Raw genomic sequence first — 19,786 nt, 5'->3', positions numbered from 1 at the left:
CGGATTGGAACGAGGAACTTCGAGTGACTGAGGAAGAGTTGCTCGAAGCCGCGAAGAAGATGGCATCCCGCGACGTGGCGCCGGGTCCGGACGGGATCCGGGGTCGAGTCTGGACGGAGTCGATCGACATCCTGGCTCCCCGTTTGCGGCACCTGTTCTCCAGGTGCCTGAAGGAGGGCGCCTATCCTCGGGCGTGGCGCACGGCGAAACTCGTGTTGCTACGGAAGGAGGGTCGACCGCTGGACGCGCCATCGGCATACAGGCCGGTGTGTCTTCTCGACGAGGTGGGTAAACTCTTCGAGAGGATCATAGTCGCCCGCCTGGAGGCACACATGGAGAGACGGATTCCCGGATGGCACGATAGCCAATTTGGATTTCGTCGGGGCCGCTCGACCGTGGACGCGGTAAAGAGGCTGAGATCCATGGCGGAGGACATGGTCGTGCGAGAAGGGGTGGCGGTAGCCGTCTCCTTGGACATCTCCAACGCTTTCAATAGCATTCCTTGGAGCAGGATCGTGGAGGCACTGCGACACTTCGAGTCCCCGCCATACCTCGTCAGGGTGATTCAGGCCTATCTGAACGATAGGTGGATCACCTACACAGGCAGAAACGGCGTGAAGGAGCGAAGACCGGTGGAGCGCGGCGTGCCGCAGGGCTCGGTACTCGGACCGATTTTGTGGATCACTGCCTACGACTCGGTCCTCCGAAGTCCCATGCCGCCGGGGGCTGGCACGATATGCTACGCGGATGACACGCTGGTGCTGGCCAGCGGACGATGGTGGAACGACGCCGCATGCCTGACCGAGACCGCCGTGGCATGCGCGGTGCACGCCATTCGAAGACTCGGCTTGAGCGTGTCGCCGGCGAAATCGGAAGCCCTGTGGTTCTACGACCAACGACGCAGAGGAACGCCGCCTGCGGAGCTGTCGACTATAGTCATCGACGGAGAAGAGGTCCCTGTGGGACACCGGATGAAGTACTTGGGCCTGATCGTCGACAGTAAGTGGACGTTCGAGCCACACTTTGAGTACTTAGCCCCGAAAGTAACGGCCGCAGCCAACGCGTTGTGCGGCCTTTTACCTAACATCGGCGGGGCAGGATTGGGAGTCCGCAGGCTCTACGAAGGAGTGATCCGGTCACGAGTCCTTTACGGAGCGCCCGTATGGGCCGATGATCTGGCGGTGAGCCGGCGTAACCGGACTCTGGTGAGAAGGCTCCACAGGACGATCGCCATCCGGGCAGCGAGGGGATACAGGACGGTGTCCTACGCGACAGCGACCGTGCTGGCCGCGTCCCCCCCGTTCGAGCTACAGGCCCTTGCCCTTCGCCGGGTGTACGAACACCGGAGGGCCGCGACCTTGGACCGACGTGCCACGCCGACGGCACCAACCGTGGACGTTCGGGAGGAAACAAGACTAGAAGCATGGGAGCGGTGGCACTCGCAGCTGTTGGAAGAGGATGCGATGCGCCCTCATCGGGCCGTCCGCGCCGTCCTGCCCAACTGGGACAAGTGGAGAGACAAAGGCGGGGTCCCGCTCACATTCAGGACGACTCAGGTGCTCATCGGCCACGGGGTGTTCGGCGATTACCTGCTCAAGATCCGGCGAGAGGTGACGACCATCTGTCACCACTGTGGGGAGGAGGAGGACACGGCGCGGCACACGCTGGAGGCTTGCCCGGCGTGGGAGGTACCGCGACGTGTCTTACGACTCGAGATCGGCGAGAGATTGGCCCCCGAGACGCTCATCGAAGCTATGCTCAGGGGGCCCCAGGAGTACAGAGCCGTCCGCACCTTCTGCGAGCAAGTTATGCTCGTGAAGGAGCGGGCGGAGAGAGAAAGAGAGAAAGCCCAGCATACCAGCAGGGCGCGGCAACAAGGAGTCTCCGCGCGTCACGGACTGGCGGTACCGCCGCCGTGAACGCGCCCAAGGAGTCATCAAGGAAGTAACAAGACCCAAGGAAAGGGGCGCTAGGGGGCGTGGTCCCCCCTGGCGGCCCCGATCTTCTGTCTAACAAGGAAGTCTCCCGCCCAGCAGGGAGATAGACGGCGAGGAGCGCTTGGTAGTATTCGCAAGAGACCCTGAGCCCTCCTCGAACAGCCGTCTGGAAGACCACCGTGGAGTTTTAGTCGGTAAGAGTCCGACACTTCCCATGCTGCTCGCAGCTGGGAGTCCATGAGGATTTCTCCACGAAAAAAAAAAAAAAAAAAAAAAAAAAAAAAAAAGGTTGGGGTTAGGTTGGGGTTAGGTTGGGGTTAGGTTGGGGTTAGGTTGGGGTTAGGTTGGGGTTAGGTTGGGGTTAGGTTGGGGTTAGGTTGGGGTTAGGTTGGGGTTAGGTTGGGGTTAGGTTGGGGAGCATGAGGCGGGCATGGATTCCCGGAGCGTAGGACCACCCCCCGGGAAACCCCGATGGATCTGATGTTCCCCTATAGTCGGGTGGCGGCGGGTCGGTGCCTCTGGTACCCGTCAGGTCGCTGATCCGGTGCGAGGAACTTCGGAGAAGTTGGTGGGCCCATGCCTGTCAAGACCACTCACCTCACCTTCTCGTGGGGCTCCCTGTCACCCTGCTCCGGACTCTCCGGGACAGGGTGCGAAAGAGTGAGTGGCACCAGGACAGATTCCCGATGACGACCCGGCGAGAAACAACTTCATTCACCATGGAAGGCACAACAGATAGGAGAAACACGTACAGTACAGGGGAGGGAGACCCCAGTACCGGCGTAGTCGGGGGTAGTCAAGTGGGCCCCACTACGTCGTCAACATACGACCACGGCCGCTCGGGGGTGGGCCGCCAGGCCCCCGAACGTGTTACCACGCCTGGCGAAGCGATAAGTCTATTCTCGGAAGAATACATGGAGACATCGAGAACTCCGAGGACGAGAAGCGGGTGCCGGGCGGGCAGCGTTTTCCTTGCGCCGGCCCCGTCAGACGGAGCAACAACAATAACAACATCTGCTGCGGGAGGATCGCGGGAGCGAGCGAGGTCGGACGACGAAGAATCGGTAGCCTCGTTCGCGTCTCGCTCATCACTGGCATCAATCGCATCCAGGGGGAAGAAGAGGAGACTGGCGACAACAGCCACCTTGGAAGTCTCCGAAGATCTGGAGATACAAGTGAGGACGAGTTCGGCCGCGGACGTCAGCGCGGAATTAACGAGACACGTGTCCGAGATCATGAAGGTGGCGACCACATCGTCCAACCTCAAGGGCACGTACGTCAAAGCGCTGAAGGAAGCGGCAAGCTATATCTCGGCCGCATGGAAGAGCGAGGCCCCGCGAAGGAGAGAACAAGCGGGCAGCAGCGGCAACAACGCGGCGATGAGGCTGGTGGAGGCGAGACTGTCCGCGTTGGAGGAGGAGAACGCCGCCCTTAGGAGAGAGCTGGCAAGGAGGTCTATGCCCGCGATCGAAGGCCTGCGGGGCGGCGGTGCCGACGCGGACCGCCCACGGGTCGAGGCTGCAACCCAAGAAGCGCGACTCGACGCCCTCGAGAGAAAGCTAGAAGAGTTGGGTCCCTCCATAACGAAGATGGTGGAGAGACAACTCGGGAGTCTATTGAGGCCGCAGCAGCAACAACAACAACAGCTGCAACAACAGCGGCAGCAGCAACAAAGCACTCCCGAAACCCGACGGAGCGCGGAATACTCCGCTACTCGCCCCCCGCCCGCACAGATCCCCCGCCGCCCCCAAGGACTCGGGAGGACGGCGGGTGGAGCGTGGTGGTAGGGAGAAAAAGTAAGATGGGGCAGAAGAACATCGCCGAAAGGAAGCTGGACGCCGCTGGAGGAGAGGAGAAGTCCCGGCCACCAGCGACTGTCCAAAAACCGTGGGCAGATAGGATGGGAGGCGCGCCGAAATCGGGCAGCGGTGGCACCGTTAAAAAGCCATTCAGGGAGGAAAAGACGTCGCCAACAGTCAAGCTCCCTCGCGCACCGAGTACATCCGCGGTAACACTGACGCTAAGCGAGGGAGCCAACATGTCGTACGCCGACGTCGTAACGATGGCCAGAAGAGCTATCCCCCTCGGCGAGATAGGCGTGCAGGCCGTCACGATGAAGAAGGCGGTGACGGGCGCCATCGTCATCAGAGTCCCGAGGGACAAGGACAGAGAAAAGGCGTCGATCCTTGCGACGCGCCTGGCAGACGTTCTGGACCCGACCAAGGTAAGGGTCGGAACCCCCACGATCAAAGCCGAGCTGAGAGTCACCAATGTGGACATCTCAATGGGCAAGGAGGAGCTGCGTCAAGCTCTGGCCTTGGCCGCGGGATGCAACAGCGAGGATGTTCGGATCGGCGAGATCGGCGTCTCCAGGGGCGGACTCGGATCGGCATGGGTCAGGTGTCCGGCGGCCGGTGCCCGCAAGCTAGCTCAGGCGGGCAGGGTGGTCTTGGGGTGGTCCATCGCGAGGGTCTCTGCCATACCGAAGAGACCCTTACAGTGCTTCAAGTGCCTGGAGTTGGGGCACGTACGGGCAACTTGCACGTCCGCTGAGGATAGAAGCCGTCTTTGCTACAGGTGCGGTGAAAGCGGGCACCGCGCCAGGGGATGTCCCGCCTTGGCGCCGAAATGTCCCTTATGCGAGCGGCTGGGAGCTCCATCCGGACACAGGATGGGCGGAGTGGCATGTGCCCCCCCGAAAATCAAGAGAAGTAAGGAGCAGCTTACCCGTCGGTCTGCCGCCGCCGCCGACAACGTTATCACTACCATCGCCGGCGGCAACGAGAACTACGGCGGAAACGCTACCGGGGCGGAGTCACCATCAGCAGTGACGAGTGGCCGGGAGGAGGCCATGGAGCTGGCGGAGTAACTTCAACCGCCTGCTCCAATGTAACATAGGAAGAGCCAGACGGGCGCAGGACCTGCTTCTCCAGGCTATACGGGAGAATCGGGTCGCACTCGCTGTGGTGGCTGAACCATACCGCGTCCCCGACGCCCCCAACTGGATCGGGGACCTGAACGGATCTACAGCCATAACATGGACGCCGGCGTTGTGCTCGCCCGGCGCCCTGCTGGATCGCGGTAACGGCTTCGTCGCCGTCGAGTGGAACGGGATCGCGATAGTGGGCATTTACGTCTCGCCCAACAGCGGAGTGGCCTCGTTCGGGGACTTCCTGGACGAGGTCGGTGACTGCGTTCGTAGATGCATGCCTCGTCAGGTACTCGTCCTTGGGGACTTCAACGCGCGCTCGTCGCAATGGGGGGACACCAGGACGGACTCCCGCGGAAGGATGCTGACAGACTGGGCCGCGACGCTCGGACTGGTCCTGGTGAACAGGGGCACAACTAGCACCTGCGTGGCGTGGAGGGGATCGTCCATCGTCGACGTTACCTGGGCTACCGCCGGGCTCTACCGAAAGATCCACGGATGGAGAGTGGCCGACAGAATGGAGACCTTATCGGACCACCTCTATATAATGATGGAAATGGAGGGGGAGGCCGCCGCGCGCGACAGCAGTGCCCGACGACAACGAGAGGAGAACCGGTCCCGTCGACCACCACCACCCACACCTAGGTGGCGCTTGAAGGAGAGGGACAAGGACATGCTGCGGGCGGCGGTCACTGTCTCCGCCTGGAGCTGGGACGCACGGGGGGACAACACCACAACCCCCCCCGCCACCACCTCCACATTGGGTAGCGTCGACGAGGAGGCTGACGAACTCCACGGATACATGATCGCGGCATGCGACGCCTCTATGCCGCGCTCCGCCCCGGGAAACAGAGGCGACCGTTCCGTGTATTGGTGGACACCGGAAATAGCCGATATGCGGGCGGGTTGCATGCGGGCCCGGAGAAGATTCGTAAGGGCGCGTCGCCGCAGACGGACACACAACGAGGAGGAGATCTCTCGCCGCTATGAAGAATACAGAGAGACGAGACGCGCTCTCCAACGGGAGATCAAACTAGCCAAGGCCCGGTGTTGGGATCGATTGATCGAATTGGTCGATTCAGATCCGTGGGGGAGGCCCTATCGCATCGTTACGAGGAAACTGCGACCTTCGGCCCCCCCGCTGACCGAAAACATGGATCCGGCGTTACTGGACAACGTCATCGGGACTTTGTTCCCACGGCGGGACAACAACGAGACGTCCGCGCCAGCCCCTACCACCATCGACGGGACGGCGCCGACGGATTGGAACGAGGAACTTCGAGTGACTGACGAAGAGTTGCTCGAAGCCGCGAAGAAGATGGCATCCCGCGACGTGGCGCCGGGTCCGGACGGGATCCCGGGCCGAGTCTGGACGGAGTCGATCGACACCTTGGCTCCCCGTTTGCGGCACCTGTTCTCCAGGTGCCTGAGGGAGGGCGCCTATCCTCGGGCGTGGCGCACGGCGAAACTCGTGTTGCTACGGAAGGAGGGTCGACCGCCGGACGCGCCATCGGCATACAGGCCGGTGTGTCTTCTCGACGAGGTGGGTAAACTCTTCGAGAGGATCATAGTCGCCCGCCTGGAGGCACACATGGAGAGACGGATTCCCGGATGGCACGATAGCCAATTTGGATTTCGCCGGGGCCGCTCGACCGTGGACGCGGTAAAGAGGCTGAGATCCATGGCGGAGGACATGGTCGTGCGAGAAGGGGTGGCGGTAGCCGTCTCCTTGGACATCTCCAACGCTTTCAATACCATTCCTTGGAGCAGGATCGTGGAGGCGCTGCGACACTTCGAGTCCCCGCCATACCTCGTCAGGGTGATTCAGGCCTATCTGAACGATAGGTGGATCACCTACACAGGCAGAAACGGCGTGAAGGAGCGAAGACCGGTGGAGCGCGGAGTGCCGCAGGGCTCGGTACTCGGACCGATTTTGTGGATCACTGCCTACGACTCGGTCCTCCGAAGTCCCATGCCGCCGGGGGCTGGCACGATATGCTACGCGGATGACACGCTGGTGCTGGCCAGCGGACGTTGGTGGAACGACGCCGCATGCCTGACCGAGACCGCCGTGGCATGCGCGGTGCACGCCATTCGAAGACTCGGCTTGAGCGTGTCGCCGGCGAAATCGGAAGCCCTGTGGTTCTACGACCAACGACGCAGAGGAACGCCGCCTGCGGAGCTGTCGACTATAGTCATCGACGGAGAAGAGGTCCCTGTGGGACACCGGATGAAGTACTTGGGCCTGATCGTCGACAGTAAGTGGACGTTCGAGCCACACTTTGAGTACTTAGCCCCGAAAGTAACGGCCGCAGCCAACGCGTTGTGCGGCCTTTTACCTAACATCGGCGGGGCAGGATTGGGAGTCCGCAGGCTCTACGAAGGAGTGATCCGGTCACGAGTCCTTTACGGAGCGCCCGTATGGGCCGATGATCTGGCGGTGAGCCGGCGTAACCGGACTCTGGTGAGAAGGCTCCACAGGACGATCGCCATCCGGGCAGCGAGGGGATACAGGACGGTGTCCTACGCGACAGCGACCGTGCTGGCCGCGTCCCCCCCGTTCGAGCTACAGGCCCTTGCCCTTCGCCGGGTGTACGAACACCGGAGGGCCGCGACCTTGGACCGACGTGCCACGCCGACGGCACCAACCGTGGACGTTCGGGAGGAAACAAGACTAGAAGCATGGGAGCGGTGGCACTCGCAGCTGTTGGAAGAGGATGCGATGCGCCCTCATCGGGCCGTCCGCGCCGTCCTGCCCAACTGGGACAAGTGGAGAGACAAAGGCGGGGTCCCGCTCACATTCAGGACGACTCAGGTGCTCATCGGCCACGGGGTGTTCGGCGATTACCTGCTCAAGATCCGGCGAGAGGTGACGACCATCTGTCACCACTGTGGGGAGGAGGAGGACACGGCGCGGCACACGCTGGAGGCTTGCCCGGCGTGGGAGGTACCGCGACGTGTCTTACGACTCGAGATCGGCGAGAGATTGGCCCCCGAGACGCTCATCGAAGCTATGCTCAGGGGGCCCCAGGAGTACAGAGCCGTCCGCACCTTCTGCGAGCAAGTTATGCTCGTGAAGGAGCGGGCGGAGAGAGAAAGAGAGAAAGCCCAGCATACCAGCAGGGCGCGGCAACAAGGAGTCTCCGCGCGTCACGGACTGGCGGTACCGCCGCCGTGAACGCGCCCAAGGAGTCATCAAGGAAGTAACAAGACCCAAGGAAAGGGGCGCTAGGGGGCGTGGTCCCCCCTGGCGGCCCCGATCTTCTGTCTAACAAGGAAGTCTCCCGCCCAGCAGGGAGATAGACGGCGAGGAGCGCTTGGTAGTATTCGCAAGAGACCCTGAGCCCTCCTCGAACAGCCGTCTGGAAGACCACCGTGGAGTTTTAGTCGGTAAGAGTCCGACACTTCCCATGCTGCTCGCAGCTGGGAGTCCATGAGGATTTCTCCACGAAAAAAAAAAAAAAAAAAAAAAAAAAAAAAAAGGTTGGGGTTAGGTTGGGGTTAGGTTGGGGTTAGGTTGGGGTTAGGTTGTCAACGTCCGTTGGCTGGGGTGAAACACTCGTTCCCGTTAGATCACGAAAGTTAAGCACCCCAGGTTGCGGGGCGGTCTGGGATGGGTGACCGCTCCGTGATGACGTTGGCGCTTTGGATTGCGGTGACCAAATCCGGTTTTTTCGGATTCCACCAAGGACCAGGAGAGACTAGAGGGCACCCCAAACCAGGAGGAAGCAGTACGGGCCACCAGGAGGATGTTCGGGTGGGGAAGTCGGTTTGGGGGACAACCGTTCCACCTGTGGGCGACATCGTGGTACGCCGACGAGAGTTTCCGGCTGGGTGGGGGCAAGAGCGCCTAGTAGGGATTGGTGCCCCCGAACGGCGAGTTCTCCCCCCTCCCCCCGATGAAACCGGCAGATGGACGAAGCTCGGACGCCAACTGGGGGACCCGGAGGCTGAAAGTAGGCAACGGCGACGTGGCCAGAGGTGGATGACCTGCCTCTGGCTCCGGAACAACATCTCGGAGGACAACACCAGCGGCGTCGGACTACAAGCGGTGGTCGTATTCGCAAGAGAACCTACCCTAAGTCCACAAGACGCCAGGATGGTCATCGTGGGGTTTTAGTCGGTAAGAGTCCGACACTACCCGGACGCGTCTGGTGGCGCCCGGGTGTCCATGAGGATTTCCCCACGTATAAAAAAAAAAAAAAAAAAAAAAGGTTGGGGTTAGGTTGGGGTTAGGTTGGGGTTAGGTTGGGGTTAGGTTGGGGTTAGATTGGGGAGCATGAGGCGGGCATGGGTTCTCGGGGCGTAGGACCACCCCCCGGGAAACCCCGATGGATCTGATGTTCCCCTATAGTCGGGTGGCGGCCGGTCGGTGCCTCTGGGACCCGTCAGGTCGCTGATCCGGTGCGAGGAACTTCGGAGAAGTTGGTGGGCCCATGCCTGTCAAGACCACTCACCTCACCTTCTCGTGGGGCTCCCTGTCACCCTGCTCCGGACTTTCCGGGATAGGGTGCGAAAGAGTGAGTGGCACCAGGACAGATTCCCGATGACGACCCGGCGAGAAACAACTTCATTCACCATGGAAGGCACAACAGATAGGAGAAACACGTACAGTACAGGGGAGGGAGACCCCAGTACCGGCGTAGTCGGGGGTAGTCAAGTGGGCCCCACTACGTCGTCAACATACGACCACGGCCGCTCGGGGGTGGGCCGCCAGGCCCCCGAACGTGTTACCACGCCTGGCGAAGCGAGAAGTCTATTCTCGGAAGAATACATGGAGACATCGAGAACTCCGAGGACGAGAAGCGGGTGCCGGGCGGGCAGCGTTTTCCTTGCGCCGGCCCCGTCAGACGGAGCAACAACAATGACAACATCTGCTGCGGGAGGATCGCGGGAGCGAGCGAGGTCGGACGACGAAGAATCGGTAGCCTCGTTCGCGTCTCGCTCATCACTGGCATCAATCGCATCCAGGGGGAAGAAGAGGAGACTGGCGACAACAGCCACCTTGGAAGTCTCCGAAGATCTGGAGATACAAGTGAGGACGAGTTCGGCCGCGGACGTCAGCGCGGAATTAACGAGACACGTGTCCGAGATCATGAAGGTGGCGACCACATCGTCCAACCTCAAGGGCACGTACGTCAAAGCGCTGAAGGAAGCGGCAAGCTATATCTCGGCCGCATGGAAGAGCGAGGCCCCGCGAAGGAGAGAACAAGCGGGCAGCAGCGGCAACAACGCGGCGATGAGGCTGGTGGAGGCGAGACTGTCCGCGTTGGAGGAGGAGAACGCCGCCCTTAGGAGAGAGCTGGCAAGGAGGTCTATGCCCGCGATCGAAGGCCTGCGGGGCGGCGGTGCCGACGCGGACCGCCCACGGGTCGAGGCTGCAACCCAAGAAGCGCGACTCGACGCCCTCGAGAGAAAGCTAGAAGAGTTGGGTCCCTCCATAACGAAGATGGTGGAGAGACAACTCGGGAGTCTATTGAGGCCGCAGCAGCAACAACAACAACAGCTGCAACAACAGCGGCAGCAGCAACAAAGCACTCCCGAAACCCGACGGAGCGCGGAATACTCCGCTACTCGCCCCCCCGCCCGCACAGATCCCCCGCCGCCCCCAAGGACTCGGGAGGACGGCGGGTGGAGCGTGGTGGTAGGGAGAAAAAGTAAGATGGGGCAGAAGAACATCGCCGAAAGGAAGCTGGACGCCGCTGGAGGAGAGGAGAAGTCCCGGCCACCAGCGACTGTCCAAAAACCGTGGGCAGATAGGATGGGAGGCGCGCCGAAATCGGGCAGCGGTGGCACCGTTAAAAAGCCATTCAGGGAGGAAAAGACGTCGCCAACAGTCAAGCTCCCTCGCGCACCGAGTACATCCGCGGTAACACTGACGCTAAGCGAGGGAGCCAACATGTCGTACGCCGACGTCGTAACGATGGCCAGAAGAGCTATCCCCCTCGGCGAGATAGGCGTGCAGGCCGTCACGATGAAGAAGGCGGTGACGGGCGCCATCGTCATCAGAGTCCCGAGGGACAAGGACAGAGAAAAGGCGTCGATCCTTGCGACGCGCCTGGCAGACGTTCTGGACCCGACCAAGGTAAGGGTCGGAACCCCCACGATCAAAGCCGAGCTGAGGGTCACCAATGTGGACATCTCAATGGGCAAGGAGGAGCTGCGTCAAGCTCTGGCCTTGGCCGCGGGATGCAACAGCGAGGATGTTCGGATCGGCGAGATCGGCGTCTCCAGGGGCGGACTCGGATCGGCATGGGTCAGGTGTCCGGCGGCCGGTGCCCGCAAGCTAGCTCAGGCGGGCAGGGTGGTCTTGGGGTGGTCCATCGCGAGGGTCTCTGCCATACCGAAGAGACCCTTACAGTGCTTCAAGTGCCTGGAGTTGGGGCACGTACGGGCAACTTGCACGTCCGCTGAGGATAGAAGCCGTCTTTGCTACAGGTGCGGTGAAAGCGGGCACCGCGCCAGGGGATGTCCCGCCTTGGCGCCGAAATGTCCCTTATGCGAGCGGCTGGGAGCTCCATCCGGACACAGGATGGGCGGAGTGGCATGTGCCCCCCCGAAAATCAAGAGAAGTAAGGAGCAGCTTACCCGTCGGTCTGCCGCCGCCGCCGACAACGTTATCACTACCATCGCCGGCGGCAACGAGAACTACGGCGGAAACGCTACCGGGGCGGAGTCACCATCAGCAGTGACGAGTGGCCGGGAGGAGGCCATGGAGCTGGCGGAGTAACTTCAACCGCCTGCTCCAATGTAACATAGGAAGAGCCAGACGGGCGCAGGACCTGCTTCTCCAGGCTATACGGGAGAATCGGGTCGCACTCGCTGTGGTGGCTGAACCATACCGCGTCCCCGACGCCCCCAACTGGATCGGGGACCTGAACGGATCTACAGCCATAACATGGACGCCGGCGTTGTGTTCGCCCGGCGCCCTGCTGGATCGCGGTAACGGCTTCGTCGCCGTCGAGTGGAACGGGATCGCGATAGTGGGCATTTACGTCTCGCCCAACAGCGGAGTGGCCTCGTTCGGGGACTTCCTGGACGAGGTCGGTGACTGCGTTCGTAGATGCATGCCTCGTCAGGTACTCGTCCTTGGGGACTTCAACGCGCGCTCGTCGCAATGGGGGGACACCAGGACGGACTCCCGCGGAAGGATGCTGACAGACTGGGCCGCGACGCTCGGACTGGTCCTGGTGAACAGGGGCACAACTAGCACCTGCGTGGCGTGGAGGGGATCGTCCATCGTCGACGTTACCTGGGCTACCGCCGGGCTCTACCGAAAGATCCACGGATGGAGAGTGGCCGACAGAATGGAGACCTTATCGGACCACCTCTATATAATGATGGAAATGGAGGGGGAGGCCGCCGCGCGCGACAGCAGTGCCCGACGACAACGAGAGGAGAACCGGTCCCGTCGACCACCACCACCCACACCTAGGTGGCGCTTGAAGGAGAGGGACAAGGACATGCTGCGGGCGGCGGTCACTGTCTCCGCCTGGAGCTGGGACGCACGGGGGGACAACACCACAACCCCCCCCGCCACCACCTCCACATTGGGTAGCGTCGACGAGGAGGCTGACGAACTCCACGGATACATGATCGCGGCATGCGACGCCTCTATGCCGCGCTCCGCCCCGGGAAACAGAGGCGACCGCTCCGTGTATTGGTGGACACCGGAAATAGCCGATATGCGGGCGGGTTGCATGCGGGCCCGGAGAAGATTCGTAAGGGCGCGTCGCCGCAGACGGACACACGACGAGGAGGAGATCTCTCGCCGCTATGAAGAATACAGAGAAACGAGACGCGCTCTCCAACGGGAGATCAAACTAGCCAAGGCCCGGTGTTGGGATCGATTGATCGAATTGGTCGATTCAGATCCGTGGGGGAGGCCCTATCGCATCGTTACGAAGAAACTGCGACCTTCGGCCCCCCCGCTGACCGAAAACATGGATCCGGCGTTACTGGACAACGTCATCGGGACTTTGTTCCCACGGCGGGACAACAACGAGACGTCCGCGCCAGCCCCTACCACCATCGACGGGACGGCGCCGACGGATTGGAACGAGGAACTTCGAGTGACTGAGGAAGAGTTGCTCGAAGCCGCGAAGAAGATGGCATCCCGCGACGTGGCGCCGGGTCCGGACGGGATCCCGGGCCGAGTCTGGACGGAGTCGATCGACATCTTGGCTCCCCGTTTGCGGCACCTGTTCTCCAGGTGCCTGAAGGAGGGCGCCTATCCTCGGGCGTGGCGCACGGCGAAACTCGTGTTGCTACGGAAGGAGGGTCGACCGCCGGACGCGCCATCGGCATACAGGCCGGTGTGTCTTCTCGACGAGGTGGGTAAACTCTTCGAGAGGATCATAGTCGCCCGCCTGGAGGCACACATGGAGAGACGGATTCCCGGATGGCACGATAGCCAATTTGGATTTCGCCGGGGCCGCTCGACCGTGGACGCGGTAAGGAGGCTGAGATCCATGGCGGAGGACATGGTCGTGCGAGAAGGGGTGGCGGTAGCCGTCTCCTTGGACATCTCCAACGCTTTCAATACCATTCCTTGGAGCAGGATCGTGGAGGCGCTGCGACACTTCGAGTCCCCGCCATACCTCGTCAGGGTGATTCAGGCCTATCTGAACGATAGGTGGATCACCTACACAGGCAGAAACGGCGTGAAGGAGCGAAGACCGGTGGAGCGCGGCGTGCCGCAGGGCTCGGTACTCGGACCGATTTTGTGGATCACTGCCTACGACTCGGTCCTCCGAAGTCCCATGCCGCCGGGGGCTGGCATGATATGCTACGCGGATGACACGCTGGTGTTGGCCAGCGGACGTTGGTGGAACGACGCCGCATGCCTGACCGAGACCGCCGTGGCATGCGCGGTGCACGCCATTCGAAGATTCGGCTTGAGCGTGTCGCCGGCGAAATCGGAAGCCCTGTGGTTCTACGACCAACGACGCAGAGGAACGCCGCCTGCGGAGCTGTCGACTATAGTCATCGACGGAGAAGAGGTCCCTGTGGGACACCGGATGAAGTACTTGGGCCTGATCGTCGACAGTAAGTGGACGTTCGAGCCACACTTTGAGTACTTAGCCCCGAAAGTAACGGCCGCAGCCAACGCGTTGTGCGGCCTTTTACCTAACATCGGCGGGGCAGGATTGGGAGTCCGCAGGCTCTACGAAGGAGTGATCCGGTCACGAGTCCTTTACGGAGCGCCCGTATGGGCCGACGATCTGGCGGTGAGCCGGCGTAACCGGACTCTGGTGAGAAGGCTCCACAGGACGATCGCCATCCGGGCAGCGAGGGGATACAGGACGGTGTCCTACGCGACAGCGACCGTGCTGGCCGCGTCCCCCCCGTTCGAGCTACAGGCCCTTGCCCTTCGCCGGGTGTACGAACACCGGAGGGCCGCGACCTTGGACCGACGTGCCACGCCGACGGCACCAACCGTGGACGTTCGGGAGGAAACAAGACTAGAAGCATGGGAGCGGTGGCACTCGCAGCTGTTGGAAGAGGATGCGATGCGCCCTCATCGGGCCGTCCGCGCCGTCCTGCCCAACTGGGACAAGTGGAGAGACAAAGGCGGGGTCCCGCTCACATTCAGGACGACTCAGGTGCTCACCGGCCACGGGGTGTTCGGCGATTACCTGCTCAAGATCCGGCGAGAGGTGACGACCATCTGTCACCACTGTGGGGAGGAGGAGGACACGGCGCGGCACACGCTGGAGGCTTGCCCGGCGTGGGAGGTACCGCGACGTGTCTTACGACTCGAGATCGGCGAGAGATTGGCCCCCGAGACGCTCATCGAAGCTATGCTCAGGGGGCCCCAGGAGTACAGAGCCGTCCGCACCTTCTGCGAGCAAGTTATGCTCGTGAAGGAGCGGGCGGAGAGAGAAAGAGAGAAAGCCCAGCATACCAGCAGGGCGCGGCAACAAGGAGTCTCCGCGCGTCACGGACTGGCGGTACCGCCGCCGTGAACGCGCCCAAGGAGTCATCAAGGAAGTAACAAGACCCAAGGAAAGGGGCGCTAGGGGGCGTGGTCCCCCCTGGCGGCCCCGATCTTCTGTCTAACAAGGAAGTCTCCCGCCCAGCAGGGAGATAGACGGCGAGGAGCGCTTGGTAGTATTCGCAAGAGACCCTGAGCCCTCCTCGAACAGCCGTCTGGAAGACCACCGTGGAGTTTTAGTCGGTAAGAGTCCGACACTTCCCATGCTGCTCGCAGCTGGGAGTCCATGAGGATTTCTCCACGAAAAAAAAAAAAAAAAAAAAAAAGGTTGGGGTTAGGTTGGGGTTAGGTTGGGGTTAGGTTGGGGTTAGGTTGGGGTTAGGTTGGGGTTAGGTTGGGGTTAGGTTGGGGTTAGGTTGTCAACGTCCGTTGGCTGGGGTGAAACACTCGTTCCCGTTAGATCACGAAAGTTAAGCACCCCAGGTTGCGGGGCGGTCTGGGATGGGTGACCGCTCCGTGATGACGTTGGCGCTTTGGATTGCGGTGACCAAATCCGGTTTTTTCGGATTCCACCAAGGACCAGGAGAGACTAGAGGGCACCCCAAACCAGGAGGAAGCAGTACGGGCCACCAGGAGGATGTTCGGGTGGGGAAGTCGGTTTGGGGGACAACCGTTTCACCTGTGGGCGACATCGTGGTACGCCGACGAGAGTTTCCGGCTGGGTGGGGGCAAGAGCGCCTAGTAGGGATTGGTGCCCCCGAACGGCGAGTTCTCCCCCCTCCCCCCGATGAAACCTGCAGATGGACGAAGCTCGGACGCCAACTGGGGGACCCGGAGGCTGAAAGTAGGCAACGGCGACGTGGCCAGAGGTGGATGACCTGCCTCTGGCTCCGGAACAACATCTCGGAGGACAACACCAGCGGCGTCGGACTACAAGCGGTGGTCGAATTCGCGAGAGAACCTACCCTAAGTCCACAAGACGCCAGGATGGTCATCGTGGGGTTTTAGTCGGTAAGAGTCCGACACTACCCGGACGCGTCTGGTGGCGCCCGGGTGTCCATGAGGATTTCCCCACGTATAAAAAAAAAAAAAAAAAAAAGGTTGGGGTTAGGTTGGGGTTAGGTTGTCAACGTCCGTTGGCTGGGGTGAAACACTCGTTCCCGTTAGATCACGAAAGTTAAGCACCCCAGGTTGCGGGGCGGTCTGGGATGGGTGACCGCTCCGTGATGACGTTGGCGCTTTGGATTGCGGTGACCAAATCCGGTTTTTTCGGATTCCACCAAGGACCAGGAGAGACTAGAGGGCACCCCAAACCAGGAGGAAGCAGTACGGGCCACCAGGAGGATGTTCGGGTGGGGAAGTCGGTTTGGGGGACAACCGTTTCACCTGTGGGCGACATCGTGGTACGCCGACGAGAGTTTCCGGCTGGGTGGGGGCAAGAGCGCCTAGTAGGGATTGGTGCCCCCGAACGGCGAGTTCTCCCCCCTCCCCCCGATGAAACCTGCAGATGGACGAAGCTCGGACGCCAACTGGGGGACCCGGAGGCTGAAAGTAGGCAACGGCGACGTGGCCAGAGGTGGATGACCTGCCTCTGGCTCCGGAACAACATCTCGGAGGACAACACCAGCGGCGTCGGACTACAAGCGGTGGTCGTATTCGCAAGAGAACCTACCCTAAGTCCACAAGACGCCAGGATGGTCATCGTGGGGTTTTAGTCGGTAAGAGTCCGACACTACCCGGACGCGTCTGGTGGCGCCCGGGTGTCCATGAGGATTTCCCCACGTATAAAAAAAAAAAAAAAAAAAAGGTTGGGGTTAGGTTGGGGTTAGGTTGGGGTTAGGTTGGGGTTAGGTTGGGGTTAGGTTGGGGTTAGGTTGGGGTTAGGTTGGGGTTAGGTTGGGGTTAGGTTGTACTTGCTTCGGCAGTACATATACTAAAATTGGAACGATACAGAGAAGATTAGCATGGCCCCTGCGCAAGGATGACACGCAAAATCGTGAAGCGTTCCACGGGGAGCATGAGGCGGGCATGGGTTCTCGGGGCGTAGGACCACCCCCCGGGAAACCCCGATGGATCTGATGTTCCCCTATAGTCGGGTGGCGGCCGGTCGGTGCCTCTGGTACCCGTCAGGTCGCTGATCCGGTGCGAGGAACTTCGGAGAAGTTGGTGGGCCCATGCCTGTCAAGACCACTCACCTCACCTTCTCGTGGGGCTCCCTGTCACCCTGCTCCGGACTCTCCGGGACAGGGTGCGAAAGAGTGAGTGGCACCAGGACAGATTCCCGATGACGACCCGGCGAGAAACAACTTCATTCACCATGGAAGGCACAACAGATAGGAGAAACACGTACAGTACAGGGGAGGGAGACCCCAGTACCGGCGTAGTCGGGGGTAGTCAAGTGGGCCCCACTACGTCGTCAACATACGACCACGGCCGCTCGGGGGTGGGCCGCCAGGCCCCCGAACGTGAACGTGTTACCACGCCTGGCGAAGCGAGAAGTCTATTCTCGGAAGAATACATGGAGACATCGAGAACTCCGAGGACGAGAAGCGGGTGCCGGGCGGGCAGCGTTTTCCTTGCGCCGGCCCCGTCAGACGGAGCAACAACAATAACAACATCTGCTGCGGGAGGATCGCGGGAGCGAGCGAGGTCGGACGACGAAGAATCGGTAGCCTCGTTCGCGTCTCGCTCATCACTGGCATCAATCGCATCCAGGGGGAAGAAGAGGAGACTGGCGACAACAGCCACCTTGGAAGTCTCCGAAGATCTGGAGATACAAGTGAGGACGAGTTCGGCCGCGGACGTCAGCGCGGAATTAACGAGACACGTGTCCGAGATCATGAAGGTGGCGACCACATCGTCCAACCTCAAGGGCACGTACGTCAAAGCGCTGAAGGAAGCGGCAAGCTATATCTCGGCCGCATGGAAGAGCGAGGCCCCGCGAAGGAGAGAACAAGCGGGCAGCAGCGGCAACAACGCGGCAATGAGGCTGGTGGAGGCGAGACTGTCCGCGTTGGAGGAGGAGAACGCCGCCCTTAGGAGAGAGCTGGCAAGGAGGTCTATGCCCGCGATCGAAGGCCTGCGGGGCGGCGGTGCCGACGCGGACCGCCCACGGGTCGAGGCTGCAACCCAAGAAGCGCGACTCGACGCCCTCGAGAGAAAGCTAGAAGAGTTGGGTCCCTCCATAACGAAGATGGTGGAGAGACAACTCGGGAGTCTATTGAGGCCGCAGCAGCAACAACAACAACAGCTGCAACAACAGCGGCAGCAGCAACAAAGCACTCCCGAAACCCGACGGAGCGCGGAATACTCCGCTACTCGCCCCCCCGCCCGCACAGATCCCCCGCCGCCCCCAAGGACTCGGGAGGACGGCGGGTGGAGCGTGGTGGTAGGGAGAAAAAGTAAGATGGGGCAGAAGAACATCGCCGAAAGGAAGCTGGACGCCGCTGGAGGAGAGGAGAAGTCCCGGCCACCAGCGACTGTCCAAAAACCGTGGGCAGATAGGATGGGAGGCGCGCCGAAATCGGGCAGCGGTGGCACCGTTAAAAAGCCATTCAGGGAGGAAAAGACGTCGCCAACAGTCAAGCTCCCTCGCGCACCGAGTACATCCGCGGTAACACTGACGTTAAGCGAGGGAGCCAACATGTCGTATGCCGACGTCGTAACGATGGCCAGAAGAGCTATCCCCCTCGGCGAGATAGGCGTGGAGGCCGTCACGATGAAGAAGGCGGTGACGGGCGCCATCGTCATCAGAGTCCCGAGGGACAAGGACAGAGAAAAGGCGTCGATCCTTGCGACGCGCCTGGCAGACGTTCTGGACCCGACCAAGGTAAGGGTCGGAACTCCCACGATCAAAGCCGAGCTGAGAGTCACCAATGTGGACATCTCAATGGGCAAGGAGGAGCTGCGTCAAGCTCTGGCCTTGGCCGCGGGATGCAACAGCGAGGATGTTCGGATCGGCGAGATCGGCGTCTCCAGGGGCGGACTCGGATCGGCATGGGTCAGGTGTCCGGCGGCCGGTGCCCGCAAGCTAGCTCAGGCGGGCAGGGTGGCCTTGGGGTGGTCCATCGCGAGGGTCTCTGCCATACCGAAGAGACCCTTACAGTGCTTCAAGTGCCTGGAGTTGGGGCACGTACGGGCAACTTGCACGTCCGCCGAGGATAGAAGCCGTCTTTGCTACAGGTGCGGTGAAAGCGGGCACCGCGCCAGGGGATGTCCCGCCTTGGCGCCGAAATGTCCCTTATGCGAGCGACTGGGAGCTCCATCCGGACACAGGATGGGCGGAGTGGCATGTGCCCCCCCGAAAATCAAGAGAAGTAAGGGGCAGCTTACCCGTCGGTCTGCCGCCGCCGCCGACACCGTTATCACTACCATCGCCGGCGGCAACGAGAACTACGGCGGAAACGCTACCGGGGCGGAGTCACCATCAGCAGTGACGAGTGGCCGGGAGGAGGCCATGGAGCTGGCGGAGTAACTTTAACCGCCTGCTCCAATGTAACATAGGAAGAGCCAGACGGGCGCAGGACCTGCTTCTCCAGGCTATACGGGAGAATCGGGTCGCACTCGCTGTGGTGGCTGAACCATACCGCGTCCCCGACGCCCCCAACTGGATCGGGGATCTGAACGGATCTACAGCCATAACATGGACGCCGGCGTTGTGTTCGCCCGGCGCCCTGCTGGATCGCGGTAACGGCTTCGTCGCCGTCGAGTGGAACGGGATCGCGATAGTGGGCATTTACGTCTCGCCCAACAGCGGAGTGGCCTCGTTCGGGGACTTCCTGGACGAGGTCGGTGACTGCGCTCGTAGATGCATGCCTCGTCAGGTACTCGTCCTTGGGGACTTCAACGCGCGCTCGTCGCAATGGGGGGACACCAGGACGGACTCCCGCGGAAGGATGCTGACAGACTGGGCCGCGACGCTCGGACTGGTCCTGGTGAACAGGGGCACAACTAGCACCTGCGTGGCGTGGAGGGGATCGTCCA

The 19,786-nt window shown here is 61.6% G+C and overlaps 1 non-coding gene across 1 annotated transcript; it reads left to right on the top strand.

Annotated features, from left to right (window-relative positions):
- The first annotated feature begins 16,712 nt into the window (after positions 1-16,712).
- LOC125386053 lies at positions 16,713-16,819 on the top strand. Its single transcript, XR_007225883.1, has one exon. It is a non-coding gene; the product is annotated as a U6 spliceosomal RNA (small nuclear RNA).
- Positions 16,820-19,786: the final 2,967 nt, after the last annotated feature.

This window comes from Bombus terrestris, chromosome 11 (genome assembly GCF_910591885.1).
Source record: "Bombus terrestris chromosome 11, iyBomTerr1.2, whole genome shotgun sequence".
NCBI lineage: Eukaryota > Metazoa > Arthropoda > Insecta > Hymenoptera > Apidae > Bombus > Bombus terrestris.
Note: the sequence above shows the minus strand (reverse complement) of the source record. Positions and strands in the feature narration are given on the sequence as shown.